The sequence below is a fragment of the Nycticebus coucang genome, chromosome 12 (genome assembly GCF_027406575.1).
Source record: "Nycticebus coucang isolate mNycCou1 chromosome 12, mNycCou1.pri, whole genome shotgun sequence".
Taxonomy (NCBI): domain Eukaryota; kingdom Metazoa; phylum Chordata; class Mammalia; order Primates; family Lorisidae; genus Nycticebus; species Nycticebus coucang.
Window position 1 is genome coordinate 12579697 of NC_069791.1, and position 12202 is coordinate 12591898.

At 45.0% G+C, this 12202-nt stretch overlaps 1 pseudogene; it reads right to left on the reverse strand.

Moving 5' to 3' along the window:
- Window positions 1-2414: 2414 nt before the first annotated feature.
- LOC128560871 (cysteine-rich and transmembrane domain-containing protein 1-like) lies at window positions 2415-2959 on the reverse strand (annotated as a pseudogene).
- Between the last annotated feature and the right edge of the window lie 9243 nt (window positions 2960-12202).

A 12202-nucleotide genomic window follows, 5' to 3' on the forward strand; every position in this document is an offset into this window, starting at 1 on the left:
TGCTACGGCCTCTACCGAGGGCAACATAATGAGACTCTGTCTCAAAAAAAAAATAATAATAATAAGGGAGAATAAAGAGACATACAATCCATAACGTTGGATTGGGCTTGGACTAGGGAGAAACATTTCACTACAAAAAATATTACTGGATGATTAGAAAAATTTTGCATACAATCTGTGTTTTATATATGCATATATATACACACATAGACTAATATACAAGAGATACACACAAGCTCAAACAAATGTGGCAAAACATTAGCAATTGGTCGATCTTGGTGAAAGATAAATGGGTGTTAATTATACTAGTCTTGCAACTTTTCCGTAGCTCTAATATTTTCAAACTAAAAGGTGGGGAGGAAAATCAGTACTAAAGGCTGTGGATTTTTTCTTCCTTGAAGGATCTTTATATACAAGTCACTTTTTGATTGGAATGAAATCCCACCAAGAATGCTCTAGCCCCAAATCAGAAACTTTAGATCAGAGGGGTGGGTGGGAAGATAGAACTCCTTTGTCTTTGATTTATAACCAAAATTGTCAGCAAGTAAAAATGCCTGGAAAGAAACCACAACCTTGGCTCATGTTAGTATGGTTATAAAAAGTACATACTGTTATTGCCATTTTGTGGGACTAACACAAATTAATAAACCAGGGCCTTAGGCTTGAATATGAGGAGACACTGGCAAAGACAAGCAGAGAAAATGTCTGTCAAATAGGGATTACCAGGTACGCATGCTCCAATGAGGGACACACCGAGAGCGGCAAAAGGGGACAAAAATGTGTTGAGCTGCAAGGAGTGTATACGTGTTACTTCACTAATCCCTGTGTACCCAATAAGTATTAGTATTTCATTTTGCAGATTAAGAGAGGTTGAGTAACTTTTTCAAGATCATACGTCAGTAAAGAGAAGAGCTGAACTTGAATCTTGTTGACTTCAAAGTCCCTGTTCTTTCTACTGTAGCACCTGTCTCCACAAAGACTAAGGAGTCTAAAACATGACTATTAAGAAGATTTGAGCCAGTTCCTACCCTTGTCCCGAGACTGCCCCCTGCCAGTGTCTTCTCTTTTCTCCCAAATAGATACTGATGGGCCAGGGCTGAAAGTAGGGAGATCATTAAATCTGTAAGTTCCATCAAACCATTTCCTACTAAAATCCTAATCCAATCTACTGCCAAAATGTTTCCAACCTTTCTAGATACTAAGAAAGGAAATCCCAAAGCACATCTGTAGCTATTCCAATAGTCCCCAAACACAATTTTACATCTAATTGTGATTCCTACTTCCATATCTTTTTCTTGGTTTTTACTGGAAACATAGGATAACAGATCTCCAGGTGCCAAATATAAATAACCTTCCTGAGACTTCTTTCATCATATTACAAATCTTGTCTACTTACCACCTCATTACAAAGAAGAAAAAAACTATCTTCAGTGCAAGTTAGGAAGGGCTAGAGAAAGAAATGCAACTTTGATTTTCATTAGCCAGGTATTTTTTTTAATGGTAGCAACCTAATGGCAGGAAAATGGTTGTGATTTCCCTGACAATGTAAATACATCCAGCTTTGGCCTTCCCAAACCTCAGCAGTCACCCAAGGCTTCCAGATGCCACTGGCACACACCGTTAGGAAACATCTGTCACAACAAAAGCCCCAACTGGGACAAAGGAGAGTGGGAAGGCAGGCGGTGCCAGTTTAATAAGGATGGTTTAACAAAACATCTTTTAAGCTTTCTAATTCACTTGGCCATTTGCTCCCCAGACTTGGCTGCCAATCAGGAACAGACTGGGGAGAAAGTTTACCAGAAAACGGCAATCTCCTGATCTTTAACTCAGAAGAACTTAGTACCAGAAAAACGTCAATTTGCCAGTTACTCAAAAACATGATCAACCCTATTGCAGAGCTAAAAATTTATAGTGGTGCTTGAGGAAGGACTTGAACTATGGAAGGGTGATCCTCTGGTTTGGTGGTTCTTGACAACCAGGGACCTGATTTAACAGAATGTTAAAAATGGGTATTAGTGTTCACTGTGACCCATGTGTGTGTCCAATCTTAGTTCACAACTAGGGCACTCTTAGTATTTATTACTCACAAAAATAAACCCAAAGACCAGTGGACATCAGGCATCAACTCTGACCTCTTAGTCTTTCAGTTTGGGGATCTCATTATTTATTTTTCTTTTTGAGATTTGGACAAATTTATTGAAACATAGGGTGTTAGCAGAGAAAAATTATTCCATGGTGTGTTACATTTTGCCACTACCTTGAATGTATAATTTAAAATCATAAATATATATTTCATCACTAAGCCTTTGGCCAATAAAAGGAATCATTTAGCACATTTGTTAAAGATTGATAAGAAATGCACTGCAAACATCAAAAAGATCAAGATCAAGTCACTGAATTAAACACCAGCAACCCCCACTAATCTAGAATCCCACAGTGTTGAAGGAAGAGGTTTCTGTGCAGAGCTAGTCATTATTACAGCAATCGGAAGACATGGAGGCAGGCACACCTACTGGAGGTGGCAGCAGAGTGGCAGGACAGAAGGGCTGGCCTGGTCAGGTGAGCATGTCCCAGAGACAGCAGCAATAGAGAGCAGCCAGCAGGCTGTGAGGCAGGTGGATGGTCCCACGTCATCTCTTCTTTGGTCTTCCACCACATACACTGTGGTTTTAGAAGGTTCCTGATGTCTACCCTGCCAGCCATACTGGGGGTACGGATACCCCTGGGAGGTGGGTAGGCCCACCCATAGGTTCTGGACCCATTGGTGCATGTGGATACGGTGGGTATGGGGATACTAGACCAGGGCCAGGATACGGCAGAGGGTTTTTTTGGTTCATCATAGTCCTGCAAAGTGCACCTCTCCTCTACACAGACCCGCTAGATCGTGGTGAGGTCCGGAACTGAGGAGACCCAACAACACCACACTAGACTCGCTGCACCTGCCTGGGTGCAAGTAGGGAGCTGCTAGCCTGACATCACCGCCGCCCTGAGAGCTGCGAGTCCCGAGTCACCTCAGGATCTCACTATTTTTTTAAAGGTTGTAAGGAATATGGACTCAAGATAAGGAATAGTAGGTATTTTGAACATGCTATCAGTATAGGAAGATTAACAAAGATAAGGAACCACCTTTCCATTTCAGTTTTATAAGGAGCAAAGCCCCAGGTGCATCTAAAGACAGGAGCTTGGCAAAGCAGCCCTTTAGGATTCTGGTTTTATTCAGGGACACTGCATAAAAATTTAGATTAAACCTAAGGAATCCCAGCTGAAATCACTCATTTCAGATATTCTGGGATCACTATCCTAGCCCTGAATTCTCTCCAAATGACATGAAGTAACTCAGACACTCGGCACTTTATCTCCACCAGAATACTAGCTAGAAGGTTCCTACAGTTTGCGGATCCTGTGCATCCAGGACCAGCTTCTCACTATAGCCCCTGATCCACCCTCCTGGGCTCTAAAATGGGTTAACTCTCAACCAGTGGTTCTCAACCTTCCTAATGCTGTGACCCACAGGTTGAGAATCGCTGCTAAAAGATGAGCTGTTCTCAGATCCCACTTAGATTCACCCCAGCAGCCATCAGAGTGCTGCCTACCCTTCTCTGAAGTGGACTACAGCCCTAAATCACATCCATCCCAATTGCTGCATTGCAGCAGATAACTGAAGTCTGAGTGCCCTCTACCCTCCTTCTGGAAAATGACACTTTCTTCGAGGCTTGAAGAGCAACACGCACACACACACACACACACACACACACACACACACACACACAACCCCTCTTCCTACCAGGCCTGCAATTTCTTACTGTGTTAAGTCCAAATTTCTAAGATTGTATTTCCAAGGCTTTCTTTTCATTATTCTTCTAATCCTCACTCCCACTATTAACCTTGGCCGTGGATCTCTGCTTGAACAAGACAAATCTTTCCCCACACATGAACATCTTACTGTCATTCACCTCACCCACCACACAGACTGTCTCTCTCTGTCTAAAACACCCTTTTTCCAAGCTCTGTTCGACACGCCCCTTCTTCAGGAATCTTCTGCAACCACGCCACAGATATCTGAGCCTTCCAGGATGCTCTCTGCGCCCCCACCATTATACCCAGCATCACGTCCACTTGCTCCCCCTTCTTTCCTCCCTGCACTGCCTGAGTCTGGGCCTTGGGGAAGTGTCTGTGAACCACTCTTACATCACAAGTTCCCAGAAAAGATAATTTTCTGTACTTGCTACCATTGGTCCTGTACTGTCAATAAGTTCACAGATGGATTTTGTCTAGTTTGGGTTGGCTCTAGAGTGAGAAATGGGATGATATGGTTTGGTATTTCCCTCAAGTGAATACCACTGAAAGTTTCTAACTGCTAAAGACTGGGTTCAAACTATTAAAAAATCAGATTTCAACTCAGAATAAGTGAATACAAAGCAAATTCCAAGTTAGAAAATTCAAGCACCAAAATGATTTTTTTTCCCCAGACTGGAATTCAAGCAAAAACAATGACTTTTCCCTCCTTAAAACATTACCCCCACTACCATGAGCACCAAATCACTCATTTACACACAATGCAAAACAAATGGTGGCAAATAGAGACTCCCCCGCTTTGGGAGCTTACTATCAAAGGCATTTTGTGGCTCCTGCCTTACCCCTCAAAATAAGTAAAAGATTTATAAAACCATGGACTGGAAAGGGTAATCCTAACGCAGAAACAAACAGTCAAGTTTATTTACAGAGGCAAAAGCATTGTATGTAATGGAAGGTACATTATAGGTCATGGAAGACACGAGGGAGAAGGGCTTTATTTTCCAGTGTTGGCAAGATTAGGGAATATCTCCTGTGCACCTCGATCAGTCTAAGAGGGCATACAAGACGGGGAATCGCCCCATCTGGTCATTTTGCCTGTTTCCTGAGAAACATCAGTTCAAGCTCCTTCTTCACGGTGTGGTGAAACTTGCACTATAATCCAATAAATTGAACTTCACTTAGGCCTGCCTTCCCTGTGTGCCTCCCACCAAAAGCAAAAGAAAGCAAAACAAACTCCATGTACACTTTAAACCAATAAATCCAGTTTGCCCAAATATTTGTTGCAGATAGTAATCCAGATCTAGATACTAAAACATAATAAAATTTAATAATTTTCAGGCTTGATGTGTGCAGAAAAGGAAAAAAGAAAGCCATCCCAGTAGTAACCCTTGTGTTACATCTCCCTGGGGAAAGAGAAGTAAAGCCGAGATAGCTTCCCTGAAAGGTGGAAAAGAAAGCTGAAGTAACCAAATTTAGCTCATACTGACGAAAATAAATATCCAAGCACATCTCCCAGGAGTCTTCTGAGAATGACACCCCACCAAACTGACTGCTCACTGCCATCTCGCCCCACCCCCGCAACAGCCCACGTGCCACCTTCTCCTGCAGTGTTCCTTAGGAGAATACTTTGTCTCCCTATGTAAAATAAAAAATCCTTAGGGTAGGAACTGTGTTATGTTCTCCCACTGAGGCTAGAAACTGTAATTCTGCAGTAAATATTACTAGCTGCAACCAAAGCTTGAACTTGAAAGTTATGGCAGCCCCCAAACTGTCTGCTCCTTAGACCAAAAGGAAACACAGCTGCCTCCTCCAGCTCACCTGCCCAGCCAACCACCGCCAGCACCACCCCTCTCAAAGCCCATTCTAGACTGGCAGATGCTGAATTCCACATTGGTGAAAACCCATTCAGACCAGATGGACACCAAAACAATGTAGACAAAAATCTATCCAGATGTAGTCCAAAATCCACCTAGATGTAAACCAAAATATTTTTGCTTCCTCCCCTCCTCCATATTTATGGAGCACCCTGCTACATGTAGACACTACACTAGTATCACTGTGCCATTATTTGGGTGAATAATTGGACAGCCAGAGCTTCTCTAGAGACTATATATACTTCATGTTATCTAGTATCATTCTGGGATGATTGTGAACAAGGTAGCTTCTCCGAGTCTCCCTGGGAGAACTTCAGAGATGATAGTCAATTCCAAGTTTCTTCGTTTATGATTTGACACATTAACAGGTTCCATTTCAGTCAGAATCCAATTTGGGAAACTGTATCACACACAAAAAAAAAGATGATCAACTTGACAAATCTGAAAAGAGTCTAGAGCTCTTCGGAAACCAGATGAGCTACCTCAAAGAATCAGAATTAGATTTTCCACATGGGAATCAGAAAGAAAACTGGGGAAAGCCAGAAAGCATATAAAAGATTAAGAGATTAGCAAAGTGATGTGATACATTGATGTCAACAGTAAAAATTGATTTCTTTTTTTTTAAATTGATTTCTTCTCTCCCTTCCTCCCCCTATGATTCTCTACTCCCCTTTTCTCAACGCAGTGTTTTATCCATCCAGAACACCTCAGAAAAGTCCTCATGAGAAAGCAGTAGAAGAAAATTCATCTGCTGTCCACCTTACTTTCCAATTCCAACTGTAACATAAAATGGCTTTGTCTACAAGGAGCCCTGATCCACACTCATTTTTTCCAATAAGGCTTACCAAACAGCCCTGATCCTGTTTCTTTTTCCCAAATCCTTCATTTTCCTGTAAGCATAGAATGTAGAAATCCATCCATCCATTGGTTCCATCTATGGCTAAATCCTGTCTCTACTTTTGGACTAGCAGTTGTGAGTGGTCAGAGCTTATGGTCCTCCTCCCGTGTACCTCCTCCCAATACCTGCAATAAAGCTCTGCACACAGGGTCACTTAGGAAATGCCAACTACCTGTCTGGTTATCTTCCTTCATATCTTTAAATACATCATTCTGTCCTCCCATGTAAGTAGTTAGCTATCTTTCTCTCTCTCTCCCTAGGACTCTCTCCTCCTCCCTCTCTCCTCCATAGCCCTAGGAGAGGACTCAAGCCATAGGTAGCTACTCCATATCCCCGCATCAACCTTAGAACGTTAATTTGTTTTGTTCTGTTATAGGAAAAACACCAAGTCATTCAAGTCAGATAAAGTCCTGAGTTCTTATCCAAATATAGATGAGTGTGATTTTTCTGACCAAGACCCACCTGCCTGACCCCAACCTCATGCATCATAATCTACAGCGAAGCTTGTAGCATCGTGCTTTTTAGGGGACTTTTTTTTATCCTCATTCTCTGGTTCTTTCTATCAATATTCCTCATCACCTTAATAATTTTTGTATTAATAAAAGAAAAAAATTTGGCCAGGCATGGTGGCTCACACCTGTAATCCTAGCACTCTGGGAGGTTGAGGCAGATGGACTGCCCTGAGCTCAGAGGTTCAAGACCAGCCTGAGCCAAAGCAAGACCCTGTCTCTACAAAAAAAAGACGGGCATTGGAGCAGGCGCCTGTAGTCCCAGCTACTTGGGAAGCTGAGACAAGAGAATTGCTTCAGCTCAAGAGTTGGAGGTTGTTGTGAGCTATGATGCCATGGCACTCTACCAACGGCCACAAAGTGAGACCCTGTCTCAATTAAAAAAAAAAAAAGTGACAAGGATAAACCAAAAGAATAGAATCGAAAAATCATTTTTATTAACTTGGAATATACTTTTTAAACAAAATTGGGTTTTCCACATGATTTTGCTTAAACTAAAATTGAAACGGGTCTGTCTTTGGAGGCACACATCACTTGTTAACTGATAAGAGAGAGAAGTTTCCCCCAAAGCTACTAGAGGGCAACCTAGAACTAAACGTTTGCCGCGTATAGTCAGTAACGCAGGTGCCCCTGCAGAGGTAGACATTGTCTGGGCTTCTGATGTGGGGGTACTGCCTGCAGTGTACATGTGTTTAGAGTGAAGAGCAATTTATTAAGTAAGACTCCAAGGGCCTTAGAAATTAAAGAGCTTTAAACATGTTTTGTGATAACAGCAAACTGCCTCGTGGAGACCAAGGAAGCCAGTCCTATTTCAGGCTTCTCCTTCAAGCCTTTATCGATCAATAAATATGCCTATCATGTACACAAAATTGATAGAGTCCAAGAGAGAGAACAGAGCCATCAGGTTTCAAGGTTTATTTAGCACTGGCTCATTTGCAATATACTTGGGACCTGAAGCAAGCCTTCATACAGTGTTTTAAAGACCACTGAGCAACCGCACCCCATTGAACTTGGAAATCTTTCCTCCTACAACTTACCTAGTCTATAATCCCCACCACTGCTTTTTTAAATTACATAAGAAAGGCAGGAAGGTTACGTTCAGCAGCTATAAAAATACATACCTAGCTACTCGAGTACCTATGAAGAAGACCCCTGACATCCTCTCTCACTGGCCTAGACCACCTTAGCAAACCGGAGCTGATACTCTGCATGGTTTGCCCTCCCCTCGCTCTGCAGCAAAGATGGGCTGCAGACAGCTTCGGAATCAGAAGTAGGAAACACTGACAAAACACGAAGGAGGCAGCAGATTCCAGTGGGAAAATCTTTATTCATTCAAAGAACATATCCGAGCGTTTCTATGTGGTGGGCCCCAAGACGAAGAAAGCAAGCCCACCCCAGGCTAGAAAGGAAAGGCCAGGAATGAGGCCATGACAAAGAGAAGGAAAGATGCAGAAGGAGAAGGGCTAAGGAATAACCGGCCCCAACTCATACATTTCTAGGACCAGCTCTGCTGAAGAGTTTTCTGGTTTGGAGTAGACTGGAACACAGGCCTCCAAATCACTCTGGCCCCAGCAAACCTACCCACCCTCCCCAAGCCCACAAGGCCTCTGGTCTGCATGCTCTGATTCTGAGCCCTGCCCTGGCACCATGGAATACTTTCTGCTCAAACCCATCGGGAGTTTTACTGCCAGCACCACTCTGGGCCCAGCTTCTTCCTCTCTGGCTCTGGCTCAGTTATTTTACCAACTCCATAACCACAAGGAATCACTTATCCATGGTCTTTTTCTAGCAGGGCCCCAGGGAGGCCTGGTGGGGAGGGGCTTTCATAGGGAAGGCCTTGGGAAGGGAAGGAAAAGTGTGAAGTAGGTAGCATAGCCCAGAATTCAGAAGGAAAGCTGGAGATGGGCAATGGGAGCAGGCTTGGGGCTCAGTTTGGGCAAGATGCTGGAATAGGGACTTAAATGGAGCATGATTGGAGACTGGGCAGCAGAAAGTGGATTTTGAAGTAAGCACAAGTTCCAGAGGAGTCTGGGGTATGAAGGAGGTCTGACTGGCTAAGGAGAGGCTGAGGCGGGGTTAGAGCCCTGCCTAGTGTAATACGGGGTCAGTTCTAGATCCAGATAAAGACCTCATTTAGATAAGGATAGAAGCACTGGGTCTCCTGATCGCTCTCAAAGTACTCCTACTAGCCAAGCACAGTGGTGGGCACCTGTAGTCTGAGGGCACAGTGGTGGGCACCTGTAGTACCTGCGAGACTGAGGCAGGAGGAAGCTTGAGCCCAGGAGTTTCTAGGCTGCAATGCACTATGATCACACCTGAGAATAACCACTGCACCCCAGCCTGAGCAACATAGCAAGACACCATCCCTAGGGGGAAAAAAAATACTCCTGTTAAGTTCTTGTACCATCACCATCTAATCCCTGCCCCTTTGCTAAAGTTTCCCATACTCCCAGAGATAAAACTGAGAAAATTGGTTTAGGCTTCACTACAGGGGACTTCCTAAGACAGACCTTTAACATTTGTTAACTGAATGCTCATGGAGCATCGTGGTGAAGGAAATAAAGATGAAAAAAGACATGGTCCCTGCCTAGGGAGCATCCTGCTCCCTACAATGGAGATATCTGAAAGGTCTTCCAAGACCCTGATACAGGTAACTAAAGGATGGTATGGCCTCCCTTCCCTGAATGTTAATCTTCAAACAGGTGAGACCGAACGGTCAGAGATGGAGAAGGTAGGGCCCACTTAGAGTCTGAGGGCTGAGTGGACAACAAGTGATAGGCTCAAGAAGCCATTGGTCTCAAGGGACAGGGGCACTGCTGCCTGGACTCAGTAGTGCTACTAATCCTCTAACCCCTAAATTACCTGCAAGAAAGACTGGACTGGACATGACAGAGGGGAGGAGATGGTACAGTGGGACCCTGAAGAGGCAGAATCGATACTAATATATACAAAGACAGAGTATTGAAATTACCGGAAAAAGAACTGTCAGCTGAGGGAAACCTAAAATTCAACGTGGACCAAGGGCATTAACTGAGCACCTCCTTTGTCCCGGGCATTATGCTGGGGAGTGGATGAGTAGCCCCAGTCAAGAATACAGAGCCAGAAGGCCTAGAGGCAAAGGAGACAGGCAGGAATTGGAAGGATGGCTCTAATGACAGAACAACAGGGGAGGGGTATCTGAGTGTTTGATTTATATCTGTTCCAACAGTCCTAAGCTGTCATCTCCTGCCTCAAGCTGGGATTTTCCCAGATGTGCATCTGCTTAAGGGAAAGAAGGGCGGGCACAGGGGGAGGGTCCCCACATCCTTGCATCTGGTCCCAGGAGCAATCCCTTCCCCTCTTTCCCTGTGCTATTCACTGCCTGCTGGGTAGAAGGTGGGAAGCTGGGGGAAATGCCAGGGCCCCCAGATAATCACCAGGTAAGGAAAAGAACTGGCCCAGGGCTGGGGGAATGCAGAGGATGCAGGGCTGGGGCTGTAAATCTCTCCAGAGAATTGGGGGACCTGACAGTTGGAGCCCATCCAGGTGATTTCACATGAAGTATCTGAACCTTGAGGGGTGGGAGGAGGGAAGATGAGAGGCAGGCAGTGGTGTGAGCCAGAAACAAGAGAAGAGACTGAGAGAGACAGACACAAGAGAAGCAAAAAAGAGAGAGGGGAGGCAGGGCAAGAGATGTGCATGGTGATGGGGAGGCCACCAAAGGAGACAGACATGAGGGGACATGGATGGGGAGACTAAACAGCACACACGGGGACACTCATAAGGAGAGACCCTCAGAGACTGAAGGGGGGAAGGGAGAAGGAGAGAGGGAGAGAAAAGGGCCAATGGCAGATGCAGCCCTAGAAAAACTCAGACCACAACATGTTTGGAGTTAGAGAGACAGACAGACTGACAGACAGACAGAAATGAAGGTGACAGAGGCAAAGAAGGAACAAAGAAAACAGGGATGCGGTGAAGAAGGGGGAGGGAGTGAGACAAAGAGAGAGAAGGAGGCAAGTGCAGAGCAGGGGAGGGAGTGAGGCCAGGGAGGGGGATATATATTTTCTTTATGATCCTCTTCAATCTCACTCTGCTGCTGAGCCGGTTCCCCTCTCAGGTGCTGCTCCGGAGTGGATGTGCCCAGAAAGCTGATAGGGAGAAGCTGCTGCCATGTCTGCCCCCAGGGCTCTCTCCCAGTGCCAACCTGGGGATCTCAGAGACCCCTACCTGGGCATAACAACACAACCTGCCTCCCTCTCCTGAACAAATGCAGCCATCAAGAGCGGCCTGAAGCCCAGCCCTAAACTGTTCAGGGCTAATGCAGCCTGGCACAATCAGTGCAAGGAGACTGGGACAGAGGAGAAAGAATCAGAGGCAGGCCAGCAAGGGACACAAGTTCAGGGGAAGGTGATGGGGACAGACTTTGCTTAGGGATCAGTGGGGAAGAATAAGGAGAGGTAAGGACTGAGGAGCTGCCTGATGTCCACACAGGAGAGCTACATAAGCTGCATGCAAAGTATAAGCAAAATAAGAAACTAGTGATGGTCACTGCTTTGGGGTCAACAATTCACACATCTAGGAAATCATGACCAATGCCTTCAGGCAACTCTCAGCTAACAGGTCCCCCAAAATATATACATGAAATTCACAAAAGGAGAAACTGGGGCATAGAATAGAGATCCTGGGACCAGTGTAAGTATGTGAGTCTAGGTTTTAAGGGACCAGTGGTGGAGCAACCAGCCGAGTGTCTAAAGAGCTAAGACAGCATGGCAAACTGGACCCTGCCTTTTTTCTCCAGGCTTTCTTGAGGCAGAGGAGGCAGCTGAGCTCTGCAAAGACCAACTCCTACAACTCCTCTCAAGGCCCAGGAAGACCCTATGAACATTAGCTAAGGAAATCTAAAGGGAAATTATTCATTCTCCTTGCCTGCCAGCCACATTCAAGGTCTAAGAGGCCAGATGTCCAGTTACAGATAGAGTCCAAGGAGTCTCCTTAGCAGCAGGAAGAACTTCATCACAGCTTATCTGGGCCTCCCAGAGCCAAGTTCAGAGGCTAAAGGGCAATGACTTCTTCCTACAGCCAGCCTAAAGGGCCATGGGTGGAAGGCCACTGGGGGACAGGACTTCACAAACCAGGAAAAAGGAGAG